This window comes from Molossus molossus, unplaced genomic scaffold (assembly GCF_014108415.1).
Source record: "Molossus molossus isolate mMolMol1 unplaced genomic scaffold, mMolMol1.p scaffold_m16_p_7, whole genome shotgun sequence".
NCBI classification, from domain to species: Eukaryota; Metazoa; Chordata; class Mammalia; order Chiroptera; family Molossidae; genus Molossus; species Molossus molossus.
The window spans coordinates 80,494,309-80,522,200 of record NW_023425401.1 but is presented as its reverse complement, the minus strand read 5'-3'; positions in this window follow the sequence as shown (position 1 = coordinate 80,522,200).

Sequence of the window (27,892 nt, the reverse complement as noted above, 5' to 3'; positions counted from 1 at the left end):
CTCTTGGGTTCAGTTCCTGCTAAGCGCATGTACATTAGTTGCAGTTTGTCCCCGCCTGGTTGCCGTCGTGTGGGTGGCAAGCATTTGATGTGTCTCTCTCATGTGGATGTTTCACTCTCTCTCTTCTTCCGTCTCTTCCTCCTACTAAAAAAAAAAAAAAAAATTTTAAGAAAAGTACAAAGAATTCCTATATATCCTTTGCTCTAATTCTCAAAAATTAACACTTTGCCACACTACTTTTATAATTCAGTCTTTCTTCCTAAACATGTTTTTTTTTTTTTTTCTGAACCATTTGGGAGTAAGTTGCATGTTTAATATCCTTTTAACCTTAACATAGAGTACATTTATTGCAGCACAATTACCAAAATCATGAAATTAATACAATATAAGTATTGTATTTGTATAATTCTAATATTCAAAACTTTCAACTCTCTCATTAATGTCCTTTGTAGGGAAAAGAAATCCTGAACCTGAATGGGTTTGGCTCTTAAGCCTTTTCAGTCTTCTTTAATCTGGAAGTATAGGTGAAAGTAGATTTCTTGGGGTGATGAAAGGAAATGAATTTCCTAAGACCCCCACCGGAGGATGAGGTTTTGTGGAAAGCTTTATTGATGATATAAAATTAAGGGAATATCTCTTTAAAGTCCCATCCCTGTTCTTCCGGCCATTGAATAAATTCAATCTTATCTTCAGTAATGCCAGAATTAAATCAGTGCGCAGAGTTTCTGTTCCATATTATGAAGTATAGTGCAGGTCGGCATCTGGCTAGATTTGCTGTGTTCCCAGGTACAGTCCATTGCCCATGGCCACGGGGCTGCTTAAGGCCCCATGGCAGGCAAGTGCGGATCACTGAGCATGAGAGGGCACAAAGGGCAAGCAAGAGCACTGCAGAAAGGGAACTCTTTGTCAGGGGATTATACCCTCCAAAGACTTCACATGATTACCATGGTTCCACTTTCCTAGCCAGTCCATCATCCCCCAGGCTAGACTGACAGGCGAATACCTTCTCTGCATCACCCCAACTTCACTGCACATGTGCCCATCTCCCCACTTGTTCCAATCCCTTTTCCCATTGATTTGCAGGGAACCAACTGGTAGTTCCCTGGGGAGTGTGAAGCTCTAGCTTCTTGGTGAAGCTACCCAGATGACCATGCTTATAATGTCTGGCCTCCCCTTTGCTCTCTTCCTATTATTAATATTAATAAACTAGCTAATTCTGATGATAATGAAAGCATTGTTCAGTCTTTTCTTGCCTGTTATGATTTGGGCATTTTTGATGAGTATATGTCAGCTATTTTTGTAAAATGTTCTTAAACAACGGTTCTCAAAAAAATTTTAAATATTTTAGAGACAATTTATTTTCTCCTTCTAACTTTAAACTTCATCTAATATTCACTCATTTCCCCTCCACCAGACTGAACTCTCCTCTATATCCTATTTTCATAAAAAGGGTCATCATTTACCAGTTTTTCAATCCAGAAACCTGAAAGTTGCCCTAGTGCTCTTCATCCAGCCCCATTGATCAAGATAATATCTTGTAAACACTGTTTTTGTGGTTCTTCCTTCTTCTCCATCCCCACCTCCACCCCTGAGTTCGGGTGCTTGTTTCTGAAAGCCTCCAGCTGGTCTCCAATCTGCACCTCTTTCCACATGTCCCCTCTGCAAGTTAGTCTTTCATCCCTAAAGCTCCCCAAACAAATCTTTAAATCTAAAATATAAACTTTTGGTGTTCCTCTACTATTAAAGATACGTTAAGGACCTACAGAATTTGTGGGATATTTTGCAAATGCCCTTTTAGTGTACCCAGAGTTTGCCTTGATGTTTTAACCCTCAGCTCTCTTTCCATACCTCCTATGCTGTAGTCATATTGAATTACTTGGAAATGCCTGAACAATCCTGTTGGTTTATGCCTCTTAGCCTTTATATATGCCACTCTTTTAGCCTTAAATAAGCTCTTCCTTCACTATTCACACATTCTTTTTTACTGAACTGTTATTTTTCTACTAAAACTCAGCTCAACTAGCACCTCTTTTGACAGGTCTTCCCCACCCTCAACACCCACTGACAGCCCTGGGATATTGTTCTTTTTCTATGATTTCAGGGGTGGAGGAGCTTTGCAACAATTATAACCACCAGAGAACACTGTCTCATAGACTAAACCATTCTTGGATCAAACTAACTGTTCAGAAGCGAGAACTCAATGTGCCACGCTAAAGAGCATAAAGAGTTCATTTATTTTAGTCTCCCTGTTTTGTCCTGCAATAGTTAGCTTCATCTCAGACTGCTCTAAGATATTTACCTATAGGAATGGTTATGTGAAGCTACTTTATGATTTTATTATTACATTTATAGCTCTCAATCTGAGGCTTTTCCTCCTAGGAGTGGACTCCTGACTGTCTTTTAAAAATCACATCAAAACTAACTAACTAAATATATATATATATATATATATATATATATATATATATATATATATATATATATATTTAAATCACAAAAAATGACATTGTTAGAAGAGTGAATGGAAGCAATGTTACCACTGTAAAAGTTAATTACCCAGGAAAAAAATTCCATGTGATTATCATTGTCAACGTGTTCCGAAAATTGCAAATAGCTGATACAAATGATTTATGGGCTCTGACTAGGCTTTCTCTGCTCTCTATCATTTTGCGCCCAGCAGACTGCCTAAAACTCAATGAATTTTTGTGAAATAAATAGTGGCTTTGTCAAGCCTATAATCAGGCCTATAAAGAAACCAGGAAACTATTTTTCAAGTTATCTGCTGGAAAAAAAAAAAAAAGACTCAGCATATAGTACTATAGGTATTAAAACTAATTTTGATATGCTTTCACTCAGGCTCCCAAGACTGGGGTCAGAGCCTTGCTGAACTATTATACAGCTAGTATTTTCTATAAAATTACTCCAGCCTATATTTAGTTTCAAGTTTCCAATCCTATAAATCAGTGACTTTCAAATCTGCCTTCACACAAGAATCATCTGAGATGCTTTGAAAAAAAATACTGATGCCTGGGACTGCCCACTCAGAGGTTCACATTATCTAACCCCAACACTGGTATTTTTGGAAATTGGGCATTTTAATATAAAGTGCCAGGTACTGCTGTAAAATATTTTATTTTACTTCTATCTAGTATCTTAGCAAATTTTAAAAATTTTCACTTTGGCATAAGTTTCTTTTTTCCCAGAGATTACATGGGGCCACCATGTTAATTAACTTGCATAGTCATTTTAAGTGGATATAGATATTACTATGCTAATGCATATGATTTCTTCAGAGAATGGCAACATGGAAGCACTGGAGAGATTTGACATTTCATCCTTTGAATTCCCAGATACGATTCCTGGGAAAACATTTATATAACTGATAACACTGAGTTATCAATGCATAAAGACATGTCCTGAACTGCTACATTGTTGTGAGAGATTTCCTCTGAGTTCCAGGAAAGATAAAACAGCTGGGAACTCAGGTGGCTAAGAGTCTGAATACAGTTTAAAGTGGATGGAAGGTCTCTAACTCATGAATAATTGTTGAGTCATCTAGTTCTTAAGTGGCCACATGTCCATTTTTCATAAAATAAAGATAGCTTTCAGTGATACAACAATAAATTAACATAGTTAACCTCTATTTTAAACCATCGTATTGCATAACAATTGCAACCAAAGATTATAAAGTAACTGGCTATTTCAATAATGTACAGTTTAGATGTCAATTCAAAAACTAAAATAGGAAAACTTTTTTATTAAATATTTTCAGTTTTCCACGTTGTCATTGCTATGTTGTTTCTAAAATCGTAATCTAAATTGGCAGTCCATTTTGTTTGGGCAGGTGAAAAGATTAAAGGCTGAACAAACTACATTCTAGTCAGTGAGATTTTAAAGGTTTTGAGATCAGATTAATATAGTAAGAAATAAAATTGGGGTTATGAAAATGTTTTTATTATGTTTAAAGTGACTCAAACCTTGTATGTTGCAAGAAGGGTGGACGAGAGTGTGCAAAAAATTAATAATTAGCTAAATTCAAATCTCTCTTGCTGAATATTATTAACATTGAGGTGTAAATGAGTTGCAAACATGCACTCTCTTTTTCTTAAAATACAATTATTAAAGGACTGGCAAAAGTGCAGAGAACAAAAGTGGCCAGTTGCCAAGTGCCACCTGTGCACACATAAATGCTGGCCTTGATTCTGCCTCCAAATGGGCCCAAACTGACTAGCATAATGGTAGTAGAAGAAATATTTCTGAATATTCATCTCTCACAAAAAAAAAAAAAAAAAGAAAGAAAGAAAGAAAAGAAAGTGTTAGTAAGCTTTATTAGTGGTTTCTAATACATGTACTATTTAATGGTCACAAACACAATAAAAGAGCTGCTTCACAGGTTATGTGACCTATTTGGCAATATCCAGACAGTGAGAACTTCTTTGCTTATCATGCAATTATCTTTTCTGTTTGGCTCTGATTTTATGGTTGGGAGGTGTTGGGGACAATTTGTTACTCAGGCTGCAATTATTTTTTTTAATCAGTACTCACTTATTAGAAGACTTGCTGTTTCTGTGGCTCTGCTTGCTCATTCTCTTATGCTTGAGTATTCCAATATCTCCTCTATGATGACATATAAAACAATAATAATTATAACACACAGAGCATGAGAATTGTATTTTACTCACCAACAGCCCTCAGAACCTTGGTTTATATCGCGTTAATATAAATAACTAAATTGAGCAGGATTTAAAATCTTGAGGGATTGATCTCACTTCATAACAGCAAGTTCAATGTTTTTGCTACCTGACTAAACCACTGGGCCTGAATAACCACTTGATAGTGAGATTGTCCCCTTCAATGGATTCATTAGTATAGTTCTTCTCTAGAAATTCACACCCTAACTTGGTACACCAGCCAATGGCATTGGCCTTCCAGACATGGCATGTGCCTGAAGGATCAGTCTCCTGAGATGTAGGAGACTAAGGGTAAAGGCTGAAAGTTGGGTCCTTGCCAGAGTGTGGAATGGGGTTGAGAGGCAGCCCCAAAAGCAGGAGCTAAAGCTCAGACTCCAAGAGCTCAGGTGACCCATGGGGACAGGACTTTCAACCTGGTTCTGAGAGAGTTTATAAGTTCAACAGAATCAAATGAAGAGTAAATAAAAAAAATTGGGGGACAAATATAAATATACATAAAAACTATTGTAGAATTCCAATAAGAAACATCATTTGTAGTTTTTTCTTGTGAAAATTGTTAGTATAAGAAACATTCTTTGGGAAGTTTTTCCTTTTAAATTGAAGTCTTATAGAATATGGAAATGACCAAAAGTATTACCACAATGCTTGATTATAGATATTTTGTACAATAGAACTCAAAATGTCAAAAGAATTTTTAGCACAGAGTTTTTAGTATAGCAAATATGCACTATAGCAGTATGTAAAAATGAAGCCACTGATTCATAAATTGTGATGTATGCACATAATGAAATCTTGTGCAGCTACTAAAAATGATACTTTCCAAGTTTTCAGTGATATATGGAGGTACCTAACTAGAGAAAAAGCACAGTATATCTTAAAAGCAAGGTAAAATAATGTGATAAATGTATATTTATTGATATAGAGGCATCCTCAACACAGATGATATAGCTAGTAAGATTTTTCATATCACAACTTTTTGTACAAAAATGTAATTTTATTTGTCCTACTTGTGGTAATATCTGTGTCTTACTTCCTATTATCCCTAATGACTAAAGACATAACTTGGTCATTCTAGGTAGACTCTGTCAAATGCAGTGAATTCTCAGTCATCCCAATGTTTAGACTTGAGAAAATGGATGTATTAGATGCTGGAACTCTGCCATGGCTGACTCTGAAAACTCAACTGATTGCCACAAGGCACTTGTCCAACTCTGTGTCCAAATCTTACTGTGGGTTCAGCTGACTGGCACATAAATTACATGTCTGCAGTGGTTTCCAGGGACTGCTAGAAATATAATTCACTGTTTTGTTTTACTTTCCACCCTCTCTGGTATGTAATGGAACTCACAAGGAGTTGGAACTACTTGGTAATGGAGCCATAAATGGCTATAACATTATCTTCGTTAAGATGACCAAGTTGGTCTACAGTTTGAAGTTACTGATGGTATACCAGCCCCATGGTGTCTAATAACTGATTTAAATGATGCAATTTGATTATTTAAATGATTTTAAAAAGAATGACTTTAGTGGTTAAGCTTTCCTTTTTAATTATGTCAGATTTACCCCTGTGGAATGACTAATGATAACATTTGTCAAATGAGACAATGCAGTTTTTTAGCAATCATTCAGAGTATCCATTGAGCACCATGGGCAAGATAACCAAATAGAAATTGATCATGCCTTATATTTGCACAATGCTTACATTTTATAAAACACACCTGTACATTTTCTTACTTGACTCTAAAAGTAGGTTTGTGAAGTGAAGAGATCCCTGTTTTATAGATGAGGAGACAGTGGGTCAGGGTTGAACCATTTGCCCCAAGTCAAACAAGTATTAAATGGTGATGTTGGGAGCAGGAATCAACTGGTTGTACACCGAGTGCTGTTTCCAATATTCCACACTGTCACATATGCTGATGACTCTATACAGAAGCTTTGGTAGGAAAGCTGGAGAAAGTCTAGGGAATGGTAAAGAGAAGACTCTGGATGGTGAGGATGAAAGAGGGCAGCTTTTAAATGGAGAGGCTGGTAAAATTGAGGGTTCCTTCTTTCACCCTTTTCCTTACATCACCCAGGACCAGACCTCCATTAGTAGGTGTATTTCCAACTCAGGTTTTGTTCCTGTTCTTGTTATCCCTCCTCCCTTTTGTTGGTTTCCCTGGCCAAATATACTCTGATCATTAGAAATAAAGTTACAAGTTGTAAGTATAAAATCCCACAAGGTACTACTTGTCAAAGCCACACTATAAAAAGCTGTGGCACTTTGGCTTTGGGAAGGGAATTTTCCTTTGTTTTCAGAATAATTGTGAACTTCTACTTCTGACCTTCAAACACAGCATTCTCTTTTAAGCCAGGGATCTCTTTGGTGTGTTTTGAAAGAATGAAAAAAGACTGGAAAGATGAGCCCGATGCTCCTGACGACCAAAAAGTCAATGCCTCCCTGCTAATATTTTGCATTTTTAATGTTTGCCACAGTATTTGGGAATAATTCAATAATGCTTTAGTTTTGCATAAAGACAACAAGCTTTCTGAAATCACAATTGAGGAGTGAATGAAAGAAAGGAAGTGATAGGAGCAAGACTGTAATGTAGTGTAAGCCCAAAGAGAAGAACAATGCCCCTCTTCTGCCAGTTTTCTGTAGCAGCCCAACATCTAATATCCACAAAGGAAAAGAACAAAGGTTGAAAATAAGAAATACTTATGTCTCGCGGTAGATGGGAATGAAGGTAAACGTATGCTAAATAATTTTAACTGTATTCTGTCTGCCTGACAAAAGAGAGGCTATCTGCTAAGAAAATCATCAGGCTTCCTTTTACTGAATGCAACTGGCAATGCAGGTTGTTCCTATGTGTCTCTCTTGGGAAAGTGTTTTCACATTGGTTGTTGCTAAGCCTAGTCAGCACATTGTGATAGTTACACCAAAGTCATTGATGTCGGTTGTTTGTTTGTTTACTTATTTACACTTGATTTTGTTCTAAAAACATTTTGATGTGGCAGTGTCCATTGTGCTATGTGCCTTGATTATATTTACAGTAGTCAGTTACTAAAAGCACAAGTGATTCTTTCAAAGGATACTTGAATTAATAGAGGCGTACACATTTATCACTATAACTTGGAAAATAAGCCAGAATGTTTTTTAATTAAACTAACAATAGGTCTGCAGCAGTTTCTGTGATAGATGAAGGCTAGACAATTATAGTTTAAATTGATCAACATTGAGTTATGCTGTAAAGAACCATGAAGGCCCACTGAGGCTAACATACCCAACTACCCTGCTCTTGGCAAACCCCAGAAGTGTATGTTATGATCTTCAAACTCAGAGAATTTTAGCCCAAACTACTGCCCCTAGTACCAGAAAATCTATAGCATAGAGGAGGCACTGAGATGTGTCACTAGAGACTAAACAAATGTTTATATATCGATAATTTTAATCTAATTTTCATCTTGAACTGATTTGGGCTCTCTCTCCAAAATTTAAGAACAAAAAATTATTGTGGCAAAATTGTAAAATGGTTAAAAGTGAAGTCTCTGATTTAAGGAGATGGGTTTGAGGTCTTCTATAATCTTGGTCTAGTTAGCTATGAATGTGGACAAGTCACTTAAACTCTCAGTGCCTTGTCCTGGCCAGTGTGACTCAGTTGGTTGGGCATTATCTCATACCAAAAGGTTGCCAGTTGGACTCCTGGTCAGGGCACATGCCCAGGTTATGGCCTTAATCCCCAGTAGGGGGCATACAGGAGGCAGCTGATCAACGTTCACTCTCACATCAATGTTTTTCTCTCTTTCTCCTATACCTTCCTCTCGCTCTAAAAATCAATTTTAAAAATCTTAAAAAAAAAAACCTCTCAGTGCCTCAGTTTCTACATTTGAAAATGAAGTAATAATACCTGTCTCATCACCTTGTGTATCAAATGAAGTAACACATAAAATGTTAACACATTATGAAACCTTGTTGATGTTGTCTGTTATTACTATGTGCCTGATACTGTCTTAAGCCTTGCAGATGCCACAATGTCTTAGTCTATTCAGGCTACTATAACATAATACCATGAACTAGGTGGCTTATTAACAACAGAAATTTATCTCTCACAGATCCGCAAAATGGAAAGTCCAAGATCAAAGCACCAACAGATTTAGTGAAGACCCCATGTCTCGGTTCATAGAGGGCCATTATCTCATTGTGTCCTCACATTGCAAAAGGGGCAAAGAAGCATTTCAGAGTCTCTTTCATAAGGGCACTAACCCCATACATGAGTGATCCACCTTCATGACTCCACATAACATTATATTAGAGATTCAGTCTATATCTCAAGATGATTAAATACAGTCTGCCCTGAAGGAGCTTATATTAGTCTGGGTTCTCCAGAGAAACAGAATTAGGAATATAGAAAATATGAATCTTGTTTTCCAAAATTTCAAACTAATATGTCTAGAATAAAGATATTTTCTTAAAGCAATAAAGCTTCATCTAACTGGTAAATTTAGTGATCCATAAAGAATTCCATGAGGATTCAGAATAGCATTTGGTTTTAATTATTGCAGAAGCTATAACATGCAAATAGGTGCATGGTTTCTGAAGCTCTCCTGAGACAAAATATAGACTTTATATTCATCTTGAGTTATGTAACATGTGGTATGAGTGAATCTGAAATAAGAAAGTTAAAAGCTTATTGGTTTACATTTATAAGACTGAAAAATATAATCTAACATCACAAGTAGCTTTAATATCAGTCAGCATGTGTTACAATGAAAGTTGTAACTAATTCCCTTAGTGGTGATAATGGAAACTAAATGTATACAGAGATTTACTTATATAGATATATCAAGACAATCTGACTTAGTGATTGAACAATGTTATGTAGCTAGCAGAACTGTGTTCAGGTTAAGTACTTTGTCAAGAAGAATGTTGCCTGCAGAGATAATAAGCCATTAGGATAAACTCATTTCCAATTAATCTAATACCCGAGTTTCACTGAAAAAAGATAAAGAAATGCCTTAGCAACAGGAAGATTGATAATCATCTAAAGGACTTTCGGATCAAGAATCAAACAAGCGCAATTTGTCTAATAAGGCTAGATGACATGGATGGGGTAGGGTGCAGACACATCCTGAGCCCATAGATTATCTTTTATAACTAGTATGTCTGTTTTGCCTGTATTATCAATAGAATGATGATAATTAATTTAGTCACAAATGTGGGCACTTTCCTTTCTCTTCATTTTCTTTTCTTTTGTTTTCATTTCTTTTTTTTTTTATATCCAATCAACCAACCGACCAACTTGTTTTAATGGGCTTTTCTCAGAATTGAGTCAGGTAGTATAAAGTGATTGAACTAATTGCTCACAAAGAAAGAGCCTAAGAGATATTCTTTTTTTTTTTTTTTTTCATCCTCACCCAATGACATTTTTCCATTTTTTTTTCAGATAGAATGGGAGAGAGAGAGAAAGAGAGAGAGAAACATCGACGTGAAAAAGACACATCGAGTGGGGGCCATCTGCACTACCCAAGCAAGGCCAGGGACAAACTGCAACTGAGGTACATGTCCTTAGCAGGAACTGAACCCTGGTCTCTCCGGACTACAGGCCGACACTTCAACTGCTGAGCCAAACAGGCAAGGGCCTAAGAGATATTCTTAAATTGCTAGGTCACTCAGTTAGTTGAGCAACATCCCCTACATCTAAAATGTTGCAGGTTTGATTTTCATTCAGGGCATGTACCTAGGTTGCGGTTTCTATCCTCAGAGCATGTGTGGGAGGCAACCAATCAGGGTTTCTCACATCAATATTTCTCTCTCTCTCTCTCTCTCTCAAATCAATAAACATATCTTCAAATGAGGATTTAAAAAAAATTATTCATAATAGCAACTTTCAACCAATGTACAGTGTCAGGCACAGTGGTGTACACAAGAATTTCTAGTCCAGCTAGTGTGGATGAGTGGCTGAGCTTCGACCCATACACCAAGAGGCCGCTGGTTCGATTCCTGGTCAGGACACATGCCCAGGTTGTGAGCCTGAAACCCAGTGGGGGCATGTAGGAGGAGGACAATCAGTGTTCTCTCTCATCAATGCTTCTATTGCTCCCTTTCGCTTCCTCTCTCTCTAAAATCAATAAAGGAAAATAAATTTATATATAAAAGAAAAGTGTGTTGGGAAAAATGGTGGCAGAGTGAATGGAAGATACACAGACTATCTATCTCCCAGGACCAAACTGGAATTTCAACTAAAAAAGGACAAATTGTCAGAAAAAGCAACAGAAAAGCAGCTTGAAAGGACCGCATAACCAGGGACACGTAATTGATCCTGGAAGGATTGTGGAGTAGTGAGAGGGGGCCTGGAAGTCCATGGACAGCAATGTTCTTAGCTGTGAGCAGTGCCATTGGGGTTAAACTCCCAAGCACATCACAGCACAGAGCTGGGACAGAGCACTAAATAGCCACAGCCACTCACCTTGGGTTCTGGCACAGAGAAGGCGGACTGGACTGGAACTGTGGGAGGACACTCAAGATTTGGAGGGCACTCAGAGCCTTTGCTGAGTTGCAGCCACACAGGACTGTGGTCATCTTACTCCTTCCCAGGGCTCTGGGGAGAGCGGTGACCCCTCCCTCGAAGATTCAACCCCACACTGGTGGGCCATTGAAATGCAAATTGAGGCTCATTAACTGCCAGCATCTGCCCCACCCCCAGAAAATCCTCTTATGCAGAACACCTGAGACAGTTTTTCATTCAACTGAGAAACAAAGGCTATTCAAGTAACCATGAGTAATAACTTCCAGGCAAAAAGCTAGAGGATAACTGAACTGTTCCTGGGCTTGCAACTCTACCCCAGAAAGTAAGACTTGACAGTGGTGTTTAATGTGGGTCCTCACTTGCTCATCCAAACCTAGTAGAGAGAGTCACAAACAGCACAACACAAACACCCACAGGGAAAATTTGGCAGGCTCCAAAACCAACTGAGATAGCCAAAATGGTGAAACAAAGAAACAAATCCCAAATGAAAAAAACAAGAGACCTCTACTGAATATAAAATAAGTGAAATGCAGTTAAGCAAGTTAACAGAGCTAGAATTCAGAGCCATGAAGTTAAAGAAGCTCAACAGCACATGTAAGGACATCAACACCATAGTAAAGACATAGAAACATTAAAGATCAACCAATTGGTAAAAAAAAAAAAAAAAAAAAAAATACCACCAAGAAAAAATGAAGAGTGACATAGCAGAAATAAAGAAAACATTAGGACTAAACAGCAGAGTAGAGGAAGCTGAGGACCGGATCAGTGAATTAGAAGACAGGGTAGAAAAAAATCCACCAATCAGAAAACAAAAAGAAAAAAATGATTAAAAAACAAGAAAACAGCTAAAGAAAACTGTGGGATAACTGGAAATGGAATAATATTCGCATCATAAGGGTCCCCGAAGAAGAAGAAAATGGGCAAGGGTGACAGAATATATTTGAAGAAATAGTGACAGAAAACTTCCCTAACTTCAAAAAATAAGAAAGCATTCAAGTTCAAGAAGCACAGAGAGCTTCAAGTAGTAAGAACACAAAAGGCCAATGCCAAGATACATAGTAATAAAAATGCCAACAATTAAACACAAAGAGAGAATCCTAAAGTCAGCAGAAGATAAGCAACAGGTTACCTACAAAGGAACCCCATAAGTCAATAAGCTGACTTCTCAACAGAAACACTACAGGCCAGAAGGGAATGGCATGAAGTAATCAAGGTCATGAAAAACACGGGTCTGAATCCAAGACTACTCTACCCAGCAAGGCTATCATTCAAAATTGAAGGTCAAATGAAGAGCTTCCCAGACATAAAAAGGCTAAGGAAATACATTAGCACCAAACCAGCACTGCAAGAAATGTTAAAAGGACTGCTGTAATTAGGAGAAATGGGAAGAAAAATAGAACCACACTAAACAAAAATGGCAATGAATAAGTACATATCAGTAATCACCTTAAATGTAAAGGGATTAAATAGTCTAATAAAAAAGACGCAGAGTAGCTGATTGGATAAGAAAGCATGACTCATATATATATTGTTTACAAAACACCCACCTAACAACAAAAGATTCACATAGTTTGAAAAGAAAAGGGATGAAAAATATCTTCCCAGCAAATGGGGGGGAAAAAAAAAAGCTAAAGTAGCAATACTCATAGTAATACTCATATTTGATAAAATAGATTTCAAAAGAAGACCATAACTAGAGACAAAGAAGGCCACTACATAATATTAAAAAGATCTATCCAACAGGAAGATATAACCTTGATAAACATATATACACCCAATATAAGTGCCCCAAAATATATCAAAAATCTTCTGGAGGACTTCAAAGAAAAAATCGAAAGCAATGCAATCAAAGCAAGAAACTTCAACACCCCACTGACATCACCGGATAGATATTCTATACACACACACACACACACACACACACACACACACAAATAGAAAGAAAACAGGGACCCTAAATGAAGCAAAAAACCAAATGGATTTAAGAGATATCTAAAGATAATTACATCCCAAAACTACAGAATTCACATTCTTCTCAAGTGCACATGGGACATTCTCTAAGACAGACCACATGTTAGGGCACAAACTAAGTCTCTACATGTTCAAGAAGATTGAAATCATATCAAGCATCTTCTCAGATCAGAATAGCATGCAACTAGAAATCAATTGCAACAAGAGCATGCAAAGACATTTGGAAAAATGGAGGCTAAATAGCATGTTATTGAACAATAAATGGGTTACCATAGAGATCAAGGAAGAAATTAAAAATTTCTGGAAACCAATGAAAATGAACACACAACAACACAAAATCTATTGGATGCAGCAAAAGCAGTTCTGAGAGGGAAGTTCATAGCACTACAGGCCTACATCAACAAGCAAGAAAAATTTCTAACAGAATATCTAATCTCACAATTTAAAGAACTAGAAAGCAAACAAACAAACAAAAAATAAAAATAAAAATAAAACCCCAGAGCAAGTAGAAGGAAGGAAATAGTGAAGATCAGAGCAGAAATAAATGACAGAAATAAATGACATAGAGACAAAAAACAAAACAAAACAAAAAACAATTCAATGGATCAATGAAACAAAGAGCTGGTTTTTCAAAAAGATAAACAAGATTGATGGACACTTAGCCAGACTCACCAAGAAACAAAGAGAGAGAACCCAAATACACAAAATCAGAAATGAAAGAGGAGAAGTAACAATTGACACCACAGAAATACAAAAGATTGTTAACAGTTACTATGAACAATTAACTATATGGCAACAAATTCTACAATCTAAATGAAATGGACAAATTTCTAGAAACACACAGTCACCCAAAACTGGACCAGGAAGAGATTGAAAACTTGAACAGACCAATAACATCTAAGGGAATTGAAGAGGTAATTAAGACTCTCACAGTGAACAAAAGCCCAGGCCCGGATGGCTTCATGGGAGAGTTTTCCCGAACATTCAAAAAAGAACTAATACCCATTCACCTCAAACTATTTCAAAAAATTCAAGAAGGAAGACTTCCAAATTCATTTTATGAGGCCAGCATAATTCTAATTCCAAAATCAGAAAAAGACACTACAAAGAAAGAAAACTACAGGCCAATATCCCTGATGACATAGACCCCAAAATCCTGAACAAAATACTAGCAAATCAAATCCAGTAATACATCAAAAAAATTATTCACCTTGACCCAGTGGGATTCATCCCAGGGATGCAAGGCTGGTACAGTATTCACAAATCAATAGATGTGATACACCACATTAACAAAATGAAGAATAAAAACCACATGATCATATCAATAGATGCTGAAAAAGCATTCGACAAAATCCAGCATCCATTTCTGATAAAAACACTCAGCAATGTGGGAAGAGAGGGATCATATCTCGACATAATAAAGGCCATATATAAAAGACCTACAGCCAACATCATACTCAATGGGCAGAAACTGAAAACATTTCCCTTAAGAACAAGAACAAGACAGGGATGCCCACTTTCGCCACTCTTATTTAACATAGTACTGGAAGTCTTAGCCACAGCAATCAGACATGAGGAAAAAATAAAAGGGATCCAAATTGGAAATGAGGAAGTGACACTGTCATTATTTGCAGATGACATGTATTATACATAGAGAACCCTAAAGACTCCATCAAAAATCTACTGGACTTAATAAATGAATTCAGCAAAGTAGCAGGATACAAAATTAACGTCAAGAAATTGATCGCATTCATATACACCAATGATGAACTCAGAGAAAGAGAAACTGAAAAAACAATCCCATTTACCATCATGACAAAAAAAATAATATACTTAGGAATAAACTTAACCAATGAAGTAAAGGACCTATTTGCAGAAAACTACAGGACATTGAAAAAAGAAACTGCCATTCTGGGAATGTACCCTAAGAAGCCTGAAACACCAATCAGAAATAATATGTGTACCCCCATGTTCATAGCAGCACTATTTACAACAGCTAAGATCTGGAAACAGTCCAAGTGTCCATCAGTAGACAAATGGATAACAAAGCAGTGGTACATATACATAATGGAGTACTATGCAGCTGTAAGAAAGAAAGATCTCTTATCCTTTGAGACAACATGGAAGGACCTGGAAAGTATTATCCTAAGTGAAACAAGCCAAGCAGAGAAAGAGAAATACCACATGATCTCACTTATTTATGGAATATAATGAACATAACAGTCTGAGGAATACGGTAGAGCCAGAAACATGGAAGTAGGGTACAGACTGACAATCCTCAGAAGGAGGGGTGGTAGGAGTGGGAAGAGATAAACCACAGAACTTATATACATGTATGCATAACCAATAAACATGGACAACAAAGCCGGGGATGGGGCGGGGGCAATGGGGAGGAGGGTGTCAATGGGGTAAAAAAGAAAAAAACATGTGTAACAAAAACAAAATTGAAAAAAAAATTTATCAGGGATCCGTTTTCCCTCTCTGCAAAGTAAATAGTTCACAGCAGATCTGTGTTCTTTTGTTTGTTTCTGTTTCATAAAGCCAGATCCCAGAAGACCTTATGCCTGTTTGAATGGTGTGCCAAAGGTGTTAGTAATTCTGAAATGATTAAAATTTCTCTTTTTACCCATTTGATATTGCAGTTTTAATAAAATCTAAGAAAAAAACCTGCTGTTGTGTTACCTCTCTCCAGAAGCAGTTCTTCTGAGCAGCTGCCACTCAGTTACCAGGGATCCTGCCAAGTTCTTCAGTAATCAAGATGCCATCTCTGGTCAGGCCAGGGATATAACAAGGGTTGCCAGGTTTTAGATTTGTGATCTTCGTAGGCATTTTTAAAAGACCACCCAGGATCTCTACCTTTCCCCACCTACCTTTTCATTTAGCCCTGAATTCTATGAATAAAAGGTAGGTATTTATACTGAAGTACTCACAGCAGAGACAGCTGTCACAAAATGAATACATTTCTAACAGTGTGGCAATTAGAAATTTGATAAATAAAAACTTCAGATATTGAATTCTAGAACCATGAGTGTCATTCCAATATTCTATATCTTCAGGGTTTGAAGGGATTATTTTGTATCCTTATATATATCAATTTGTGTTAAATATACTTTCCACTATGTTATCATATTTATTATTCAACAATTTCACAAGGGAGGTCTTATTTCCCCCATTTCACAGATCAGGAAAATTATCCAGAGTTTGTGACTTGTGCAAGGTAATAGAGCTAGTAGCTGGCAGAATAAATTGAGTACAGCCATTTGGTTCCAAGTTTTGTATTCTTCATATGTATTTTATGTTTTATGAGAGTTGTAGCACAATTTCTTTTTTCATTCTATCAGTTTCAAAATTTAGGACACTTAAATATTTCTGTTTCTTTTAATATAGTTTTTAGATTATATTAAACCCTTTATAAAACTTTCATATACATTTTTAACAAATGTACCTTGTAAAGTAGTAAGATATGTAAATTAACTATGTGTTTTGCAAATCCTTTTTGTTTGACCTATCACTGAAATTTCAAAGAATGCCTCACATTTATTACATACTGAATTTTCTGGTAGAGAGAATTTTATTTATTTTGTTGATTTTATTCCTAGTGTTCATGGACTCTAATTTTCAGGCTAATTTGTGCAGATCTGCAACTATACCTTTGCTTATAATCATCTCATTACTCTGGTTTACATATTGTGCCTCCTTTATTTTACAAAACATTTTTTGAGAACGTGTTATGTATCAAAGACTTTGAGGTACATGATCAGTAAGATTGCAAGGCTTTTTGAAATTGACCCTCTATTTCTGGATGTACAATGACAAGTAGTACATGAAGCAGTCCAGATGAGGCTATAACATTTTGTGTTGTTAGGGTTTTATGTCCAATATTTATTTATTCTTACTGTTCCCATTTCTTGGCCTTCTTGGTTGTTAAGTGGTATGACTTAAAAAAAAAATAGCCTCAATGCACGTTAGACAATTTTCTTATAAAAAATTAATAGGTCAAAGCTACCTTCTTATAAATCATAATTTATAAATCTTACAAGTTTAATTTTTATTTGCTCATTATTGAGTGTTCTTATAGTTTCTCATACTAAAACTATTTTTTCACTTTACCCACTGAAATAGCTTTGTTATATCTTGTTGGATTTATCTCCATCTGCACAAAATTCAGTTATCTACAACATGGCTGTTAGTTTTAGGTTTACAATGACACTGCTCTCATTTTCTCATTATTACCATTAGTAAAATATTTAATATGGATTTTGGCATTCATATTATTTGTCTATCAGCTTGCTTAATCGGATTAAGATTTTCTGTGAGGTAAGGCATAGTCTGTGGAGTGATAGAGATTCAGAAAAAAAATAAAAATAAATAAGGGTTAAGTTAAACTGGAATCAAGGTTGTAGGAATCACTTACCACCTAAAAATAGCCTTTACAATAAGCATTGACTTACTGATTTCAAGATAAATATGCATGAGTATTGTATCTATCATATCTTTATATGATGTAACATTGTATTTTTCATGCTAGAATGTTCCTACAGTCTGCTGGTCAGAGTTCCTCATAGCAATAATTATAGAATCAGTGGGCAAGAAAAATAGGAATATTAAATAAGTATCAAAAAGGTATAGTAGAATCTTTGATAGTCAAGGAAATACTCCTTGAGGTCCATTTCTGGTACTCAAAAGCATAACTGATTTCACAAGTTGATTTGAAAACTTGGAAGTGCCATTATACCTCTCACTCTACTTTCACAAATCCCTAAGTCACATTAAGGGAATGCAGACTCACAGATCCCCACTTCTCTAAGATTCCAATCTTGATGCTGGCCCCAATATTATGGCTTGTTTGCTCTTTCAGGTTCCCATACTCTAAATTTCTATCATAGCAGGCTATTCAGTCATTTAGCCCATATTACACTGACCCTACCCATTGACTTCTTCCCAGTCTCTATGGCCAATCTTCATCCACCAGGTTCTATCCACCAATCTGATATAGAGATAGTCAAGAGACCAGATTCTGAATTCTGATCCTGAGTTCTAGTCCTGATTTTATTAGTAATTACTATATCTTATTTATTCTCTCATGAATATATCACTGTCTCTTTATGGTAAAGTAAGAGGATTGCACAAAATAGTCTCTATACTTCCTCTTAGCTCAGAATGTTCTGCTTTTCTGATTAGGTACAGTGTAGAATAAAAGCAAGCCACATTGACAAAAGAAATGTGTATTTTACCTATTTTCCTCTCTGCTCTTTAATTTCTCAGTCCTTTTTTCTTTTCTTTTTTTTTAAACATATTTTTATTGATTTTTTTTGTTTGTTTAGAGAAAGAGAAAGAGAGATACAAACATCACTATGAGAGAGATACATCGATCAGCTGCCTCCTACATGTCCCCTACTGGGGATTGAGCCTAAAACCTAGGAATCTACCCTGACCGGGAATTGAACTGGGACCTCTCAGTCTATGGGACAACACTCAATCCACTGAGCCACACTGGCTGGGCTCTCAGCCTTTTTTTTTTTTTTTTATCCTCACCTGAGGACATTTTTCTATTTTTTGTTCAGGTAGAGTGGGAGGGGGAGAGAGGAAGAGAGAGAGAAACATCGATGTGAAAGGGACACATCGAGTGGCTGCCACCCACACGACCAACCAGGGCCGGGGACAAACTGCAACCGAGGTACATGCCCTTAGCGGGAACCAAACCCGGGTCTCTCGGGACCGCAGGCCGACGCTCTAACCGCTGAGCCAAACCGGCCAGGGCTCTCAGCCTTTTTTAAGAGCAATTTTAATATATTCTTAATGGCTGAATTAACTCTCTTCCAATTTTACCCAACATTCATGTGATTGGGTATACTGATGAATGACAAAATAGTTGCAAAGGGGAAAGTTAAAGGGTATTGCTCCATTATATTGGTTAATTACACTGATGTGAAAAATAATGCCCTGCATGAGAAAATATGAAATGTTTTGGTGAATCTAAATTTATATTAAATTAAAAATAAATATTCCATGAAATTGGGGGATCACAATTGATGAAGGGTTATGACATCCTGATGCAGCTAAACTAACCAGCTCATTCTCCAATTGTGCCATAAACATTTCTAACTCTTTGACCACTGAAATGCATTCTTTTTTTTTTTTTCCCCTGAGCTTGTTTAAAGTTCTGCTTCATCTTTAAGACCTTGCTTGAATTCTAGCTTTTTTACTTTTTGTAGGAACGTGTTTCCAGCTGCCTAAACCCAGAATAACTGAATAACCACTTGCTCCTTTGAATTGCTACAGCACAATTATCTACTCCACTTAGATTGTATGACCATTTGTTTTTATTTACTTCTTGATGAATATGTTCTGTCTTTCCAACTAGACGTTAAGCATGTTGAAAAAGATCATGTCATGTCCCTCTGTCTGTCTTCAGAATCTGGCTCGATGCCCAGTACACAATCATCAATAAAAGCTTAGTAGTGGTAATAGCACATAATTCCATGAGAATCACTTAAATATTACTGACTGCATATTACTTGAGAAATGTATTGTCTGTCTCTCATTTGGCAAGGACACCATATCTTCATTCATAAGGAAATGAGCCTGTAGCCCTGAACATAATGATGACCTGAAGCTGAGTCAATCAAACATTTGTTGTAGACATGAAGAGTGTTTAGCAACTGTCAAAGTGATTGTCTTAATCCTTTCAGTTTGCTTTAAAAAAATAACCACAGGCTGGGTAGTTTATAAATAACAGAAATTTATTTCTCACAGTTCTGGAGTCAGAAAGTTCAATATCACAAAGTGTGAGCATGGTCTAGTGAGGGTCCTTTTACAATTTGCATACTCCCAATCTTTTACTTTGTCCTCACATGGGGAAAAGGTCTAGGGATCTGTGGGCCCTCTTCTATAAGGCCCTAATCCCATTCAAGAGGCCCCCATCCTTACAGCCTAATCACCTCCCAAAGAACACACCCTCTAATAACATCAACTTTAGATTTAGAATTTCAACATATGAATGGGTGGAAGATACGAAAATATTAAGGCCATAGTAATAGTCAATATTAGTAAACTAGTAGATAGCACTGAACTTTTATGCTTTTTTTTTTTTTTACTTTCTTTACTTGTTTAACTCACTTTTATTGTTGAATGTATTACAGACATCTCCCTTTTTTCCCCATTAACCCCCTCTTCCCTAATCCTAACCCCCTACAGTCTTCCCCACACTATTGTCGATGTCCATTATTTGTTTGCTTTCTAATTCTTTAAGTTGTGAGGTTAGACAGTGAATTATAAATTTTTCTTTTTTTTTGAGGTAGGCCTGTAGTGCTATAAACTTCCCTCTCAGAACTGCTTTTGTGGCATCCCATAGAGTTTGTGTTGTTGTGTGTTCATTTTCATTGGTTTCCGGGAAGTTTTTAATTTCTTCCTTGATCTCTATGGTAACCCATTCATTGTTTAATAATATGCTATTTAACCTCTATGTGTTCAAATGTCTTTGAATGCTTTTGTTCCAATTGATTTCTAGTTTGATGCCATTGTGATCTGAGAAGATGCTTAATATGATTTCAATCTTCTTAAACTTGTAGAGATTTAGTTTATGTCTTATCATGTGGTCTATCTTTGAGAATGTCCCATGTGCCCTTGAGAAAAATGTGAATTTTGTAGTTTTGGGATGTAATTCTCTGCAAATAGCTATTAAATACTTTTGGCCTAGTGCTTCATTTAGAGTCTCTGTTTTCTTGCTAATTTTTTGTCTAGAGGATCTATCCACTGGTATCAGTGGGGTTTTGAAGTCCCCTGCTATGATTATATTGCTGTTGATTTCTCCTTTCAAGTCCTCCAGAAGATTTTTAATCTATTTTGGTGCTCCTATATTGGTGCATATATGTTTATCAAGGTAATATCTTCCTGTTGGATAGATCCTTTCAATATTAGGTAGTGGCCTGCTTTGTCTCTAGTTATGGTCTTCATTTTGAAATCTATTTTATCATATATGAGTATTGCTACCCCAGCTTGTTTTTGCTTTTCGTTTGCTTGGAAGATTTTTTTTCCATCCCTTCACTTTCAACCTACGTGAGTCTTTTGTTGTGAGGTGGGTCTCTTGTAAACAACATATAGATGAGTCAAGCTTTCTTATCCAATCAGATACTCTGTCTTTTTACCCAACCATTCAGTCCATTTACATTGAAGGTGATTATTGATATGTACTTATTTATTGGCATTTTTGTTTAGTTTGGTTATATTTTTCGTCCCATTTTTTCTACTAATTATAGCTGTCCTCTTAACATTTCTTGCAGTACTGGTTTGGTGCTAATTTATTCCCTTAGCCTTCTTTTGTCTGGGAACTTATTTATTTGACCTTCTATTTTGAATGACAGCCTTGCTGGGTAGTGTAGTCTTGGATTCAGATCCTTGTTTTTCATGACCTTGATTGCTTCATGCCATTGCCTTCTGGCCTGTAGTGTTTCTTGTGAGAAGTCGACTGAGAGCCTTATGGGGGTTCCTTTGTAGGTAACCTGTTGCTGATCTCTTGCTGCTTTTAGGATTCTCTCTTTGTCTTTAAATTTTGGCAGTTTGATTACTATGTATCTTGGTGTGGGCCTGTCTGGTTTCTTCTTACTTGGGGCTCTCTGTGCTTCTTAAACTTGAATGCCTTCTTCCTTCACTAAATTAGGGAAGTTTTCTGTCAGTATTTCTTTGAATATATTCTCTAACCCTTGCTCATTTTCTTCTTCTTCGGGGACTCCTATGATGTGAATATTATTGTTTCCAGTTATCCCACAGTTCTCTTGAGCTGTCCTCCTCTTTTAAAATCATGTTTTCTTTTTGGTTTTCTGATTGGTTGATTTTTTTCTACCCTGTCTTCTAATTCACTGATACGGTCCTCAGCTTCCTTTACTCTTCTGTTTAGACCTTCTAATGTGTTCTTTATTTCTTATATATTATTCTTGATTTTTTCTTGGTGGTTTTTAATTTCCAATTGGTTGATTTTAAACATCTCTATGTCCTTACTCATGCTGTTGAGCTTTCTCATGATCATGGCTCTGAATTCTAGCTCTGTTAACTTGTGCAACTGCTCCACATTGATCTCATCTTTGGTAGAGATCTCTTGTTTTTTCATTTGGCTTTTGTTTCTATGTTTCACCATTTTGGCTATCACAGTGGGCTTTGGAGCCTGCCAAGTTTTTCCTGTGAGTGTTGGTGTTCTGCTGTTTGCGGCTCCCTCTCCTGAGTTTGGATGAGCGAGGGAGGATCCACGTTAAACACCACTGTCAAGTCTTACTTTCCTGGTGAGAGTTGCTAGCAAAGGAATGGTACTGTTATCCTCTATCTTTTTGCCTGGAGGCTATCAGTCAAGATTACTTGAAGAGTTTTGGGTTGTCAGTTGAATGAAAAACTTTCTCAGGTGCTCAGCATAAGGGGATTTTCTGAAGGTGGGGCAGATGCTGGTTGTTATTAAGCCTCAATTTGCATTTCAATGGCCACCAGGTGGGGTTGAATCTCTGAGGGAGGGGCTGCTGCTCTCCCCAGAGCCCTGGAAGGAGCAAGATGGCTATCATCCTGCGTGGCTGCAACTCAGCAAAAGCTCTGAGCCCCTTCCAAATCCTGAGTGTTCCCACACAGTTCCAGTTCAGTCCACCCTCCCTCAGCCAGAGCCCAAGGTGAGTGCCTGTGGCTATTTAAGCACCTGTCCCAGTTGTGTGCTGTGGAGCCGCTTGGGAGTTTAACCCAAGGGCACTGCTCACAGTTCAGACCGCTGCTGTCTCTGGGTTCCCAGCCCTCATCTCGTGCCTCCACAATCCTACCAGGATCGAGTCAGTGTCCCTGGTTATATGATCCTCACAAGCTGCTTCTCTGTTGCTTTTTCCGGTTGATTTGTCTGTGTTTTAGTTGTAATTCCAGTTGGGTCCTGGGAGACGGTCCGTGTAGCTGCCATTCACTCTGCCGCCATTTTGTAATTCCCAAATTTGTACTTGTTAATTCCTTCATCTTTTCACCCTTTCTCCCAGCCCCCACGTATCTGGCAAGCAACAAAAATTTCTCTGTATCTATGAGTCTGTTTCTGTTCTGCTTCCTCATTTTGTTTGTAGATTCAATTGTTGATAGATATGTATTAATTGCCATTTTATTGTTCATAATTTTGTTGTTGTTGTTGTTGTTCTTCTTCTTCTTCTTCTTCTTCTTCTTCTTCTTCTTCTTCTTCTTCTTCTTCTTCTTCTTCTTCTTCTTCTTCTTCTTCTTCTTCTTCTTCCTCTTCTTCAAGAAGACCCCTCAACATTTCATATAACACTGGTTTGGTGGTGATGAAGTCCTTTAGCTTTTTCTTGTCTGGGAAACTCTTTTTTTGGCCATCAATTCTAAATGATAGCTTTGCAGGATAGAGTAGTCTTGGTTGTAGGTTGTTGCTATTCATCACCTTAAACATCTCTTGCCACTCTTCTTGCAAACAACTCTTGCAAAGTTTCTTTTGAGAAATCTTCTGACAGTCTTATGGGAGCTCCCTTGTAGGTTACAGACTGCTGTTCTCTTGCTGCTTTTCAGATTCTCTCTTTGTATTTAACCTTTGGCATTTTTATGATGATGTGTCCTGGTGTGGTCCTCTTTGGGTTCATCTTGTTTGGGACTCTCTGTGCTTCCTGGACTTGTATGTCTGTTTCCTTCACCAAGTTAGGAAAGTTTTCTATCATTTTTTCCAATAGGTTTTCAATTTCTTGTTCCCTCTCTTCTTCTGGCACCCTATGATGTGCCAGAGTTGTCCCAGAGGCTCCTTACACTATCCTCATTTTTTTTGGATTCTTTTTTCTTGTTGCTGTTCTGATTGGGTGTTTTTTGCTTCCTTATATTTCAAATTGATGGTTTGCTTCTTGGCTTTACCCACTCTACTATTGATTCCCTGTAAATTATTCTTTATTTCAGTTAGTGTACCCTTCGTTTCTGACTGGTCCTTTTTTATGTTGTTGATGTTCTCTCTAAGTTCCTTGAAGGTCTCACTAAGTCCCTTGAATGTCTCACCAAGTTTCTTGAGCGATCTTATAACCTGTTTTCTGAACTCTGCACCTGATTGATTGCTTATCTCCATTTTTTGTTGTTGTTGTTTTTTTTTTTTTTTTTGGTGTTTTGTTCTTTTCTTTCATTTGAGACATGTTTCTTTGTCCCCTCACTTTGGCTGCTTCCCTGTCATTGTTTCTATGTATTAGCTAGAGTTGCTATGCCTCCTAGGCTTTGTAGGGTGGCCTATTGTTGTAGGTGTCCTGTAGGATCCAGTGGCACAGCCTCCCTCATCATCCCAGCTGGGCCCTGGAAGTGTACCCCTAGAGAGGACTGTACACCCTTCTGTTGTAAGTTCATGTGCGTGCCCTTTAAGAGGAGCTGCCTGGGCTCCAATAGCCTCAGCCTCCCTCAAACTCAGTTCCTACTGGGTTTTCCAGCCAGAAATTATCAGACTTCTCTTCCTGACACTGGAACCTTTAGCTGGGCACCTGGTGTGAGACAGGGACCCCATAGTCTTCAGGGAAGACCTTCTCAGCTGAGGTGTCCCTCCTGACTTTTATCCGTCACACATGGATGTGGGACCAGTCTGCCCAAGACTCTGCCTCTCCTACCAGTCTTGGTGTGGCTGCTTCTTTAATGTCATATCTATAGGACTTCCATTCAGCTCAATTTTAGGCAGTTCTGAATGATGGTTGTGCTGTAGTTTAGTTGTAATTTTGGTGTGGTTGTGGGAGGAGGTGATACTGCATTTACCTATGTCGCCATCTTGACTGGAAGTCCTTATGTGTTTTTGTATCTTGTAGGCATTAAATGTCAAGAGCCCTAACTGTATCAATTACTATATTAGTAAAAGGGAAATACAAACTAATAGCTTACACTTATAGAACATTTTATATATATATATATATATATATATATATATATACTTATTTAATATTTATAACACTTTAATATGAGTTATAATACTACTTTTCATTTTATAGAAATACTATTTCTCATTTTATATATGCATAAATAGGATACAGAAGGATTAAGTAACTTACTCCAGATAGCATAGCTGAGAGACAGGGAGCTGGGATTTGAACCTAGGCAACCTACCTCCATTGTTTAAAATTAACATGCCATGAAATAAGTTGGTTTCTTTTATTCTGTGATGGGTTAGATATAAACCAGTGAAACTGATTTTAATTAAATAAATTTGAGCACTAGGTACCTTTTTCAAATGTGTATGAAGACCGTATGAGAGCTGAAAAGCCCCTTGATAAAATGCATTGCACTAGCACTAGCTCAAGGTTAGCTTGTGATAGTCAGTTCCTGCCCCATCTTTCAGTTATTTTCCACTGGTATGAAAGCAGAAAAGGGGGCCCTGGATGAGGAGAAGAAGGCCTTTCATCTTTCCAGGCAGATGGACCACTGGGGCAGACAGGCTGATGCAAGCTGCTGGGGGAGCTGAGGCATTTAAAAAACGTGAAAGTAAGAGCTTAAGAGAGAATTTTTATGAGGATGGCAAAGTCGAGGCTGTATGCTTATGCACACATACTGGAAACGTGGGTTAAAACTGATTAGTGATTAAAATTCCTTAGACCTTTAAAATGCAAATGATTTTTAAAATGTCATGTTTTTGACAAGCAGTCTTATATGTGGGAACTACAACATGGTACTATCTTCTAGAGAATGTTTGAAATTACATTAAATCCACTAGGGCTCAAGGACAAATTATTAGATGAAAATATTGCCTGCTGGGACTTGGGAAAGAATTCCATTGAGTTTTCATCACTACCTTTTTATTCTTAAGAAAGTGGTGAGGCAATTTATACATTTCCGTTTTTACCGTTTGTGCAGATCATGGCACATACATTTCAGCGTGTTTGGGGAAGAAAATGTCACAGTCTCCTGATTTTCAAAATAGAAAATTCCAACTCACTGCCCTGGTTTCTTGGAGATTGAAGTCATTTTTGCCATGACACCCAGTTTTTCTTTGTATTTCTGAACTTGCTGCTGCATTTTTCTCACTAACACAGGTTCTTCAGTGTGAATAGTGACTACTCTGGTTTCTAACTGGGGCCCTCTAATTACAAGGCAAAGTTTGAAGATTTCACCTTATTTTGGCACATGGAGTGTGACTCAAGATTTAATTCTCCCCGGGTTACCCAATTAAGAAAACTCTCTAATTTTTTTGTCAGGATATATTTAGCAGAGGGTGAAATAACTAGTTCTCAAAGAGCCCTATTTTGCTATTGTCAAAAATAGTTCTTTAAATCTCATAAAAATATCCCAGGATATAGTAAAAGGAGTATACAGCTTCCATTCTTTGTGAGTATATGGTGAGTTCTTTTTGCATTTACCTGTTTTAAATATATGTCAGAAAGAGTTACAAGAAGGAGGAATGGAATTTGGGTACCAAAAATTTAGGGATCAAGTAACTAAAGATTGCCTCCCACATCCATAGAAGTTGACAAAAGAGTTTAAAATTTCTGGATTCATCCTTTGTTCATTTTTCTTCCTCTCCTTTACTTTAAGTCTGCATATTTTACCTGAACAAATTAATTTCACTGCAAAATGAATTTAGCTGGAGTTGAATTCTTCTTCCAAAGCATAAGGTAGAAAATTTCCTTTTTGATTTTGCTTCAAATCCCACCATAATTAGCAATGAAGGACAAGAAGTCTAATAGCTCAGTGACAAAAATTACACATAGAGGTCAAGGAATGCACCATTATTTTGAAAATACATAATGAAAAGTTTCCTAAATCAGTTTTGATTCACTTACCGAATTATTTTCTCTGTGCAGTTGTAATGGAACAAAGCAGTATTTGTGTGTCTGATTCACTGCCATGAATTTTTACAAATTTATCTTAGGAAAATAATTCATTAATTCAATGAATATTTATTGAAATTTTTCTGTGTGCCCAGACAGTAAATTTTGCATTTTTGTTTTATTTTAGAAAAACAATTTATTTGTTTTTCCATGAATATATTGAGCATCTTCTATGTAGCAGACATTGTTCCAGGTGCAGTGAGAATGTATTAAACCGGTGGAGATAAACAAAAAGGTAAATACACAAAATATACATTACTTCAGGTAGTAACAAGTGCTAAGGAGAAAAATAAAATAGGGAAAAGGGAATATGAAGCATTCTGAGAAATTGTAGTTTTAGAGAGAGTGGCCAGAGAATATCTAGTTGAATAGTTGACATTTACATAAAAACTGGAAAGAAGAGAAGAGCTGATATTAAGGAGAAGGATGTTCCAGGCAGAAGGCCAAGGCAGAGGCCACTGAAGTTGAGGCAAGCCAGGCAGATAGGAGGCACAGCAAGAAAAGTAATGTGATTACAGCAGAATGAACAAAGAGGAGAAGAAAGAGGATGAGTCAGAGAGGTACTGGGAGCCTGATCATGGAAGGATTTATACATCATTACGAGCACTTGGTCTTTTTCTCAGAGTAAGGTAAGAATTTTAAATAAATGAAGGTTTGGAATAGAAGAATGATATGACCTAATGAGTTTTTACAAGAATGCTCTGGCAGTTTTTCTGAGAATAAGGTGAAGGTGGGTGAGAAGAGAAACAGAAAACCAGATTACAGACTGTTGCAATAATTTAGGTGAAAGATGATATGCATCAGACCAGGATGTTATCAGGACAGTGGTGAGATGTGGTGAGATTTTTTATATATTTTGCAGTTACACGGGCCTTACTGATTTTGCTCATGGTTGGAGTATTGGCCTGCAGACCCAAAAGTTGCAGTTTTG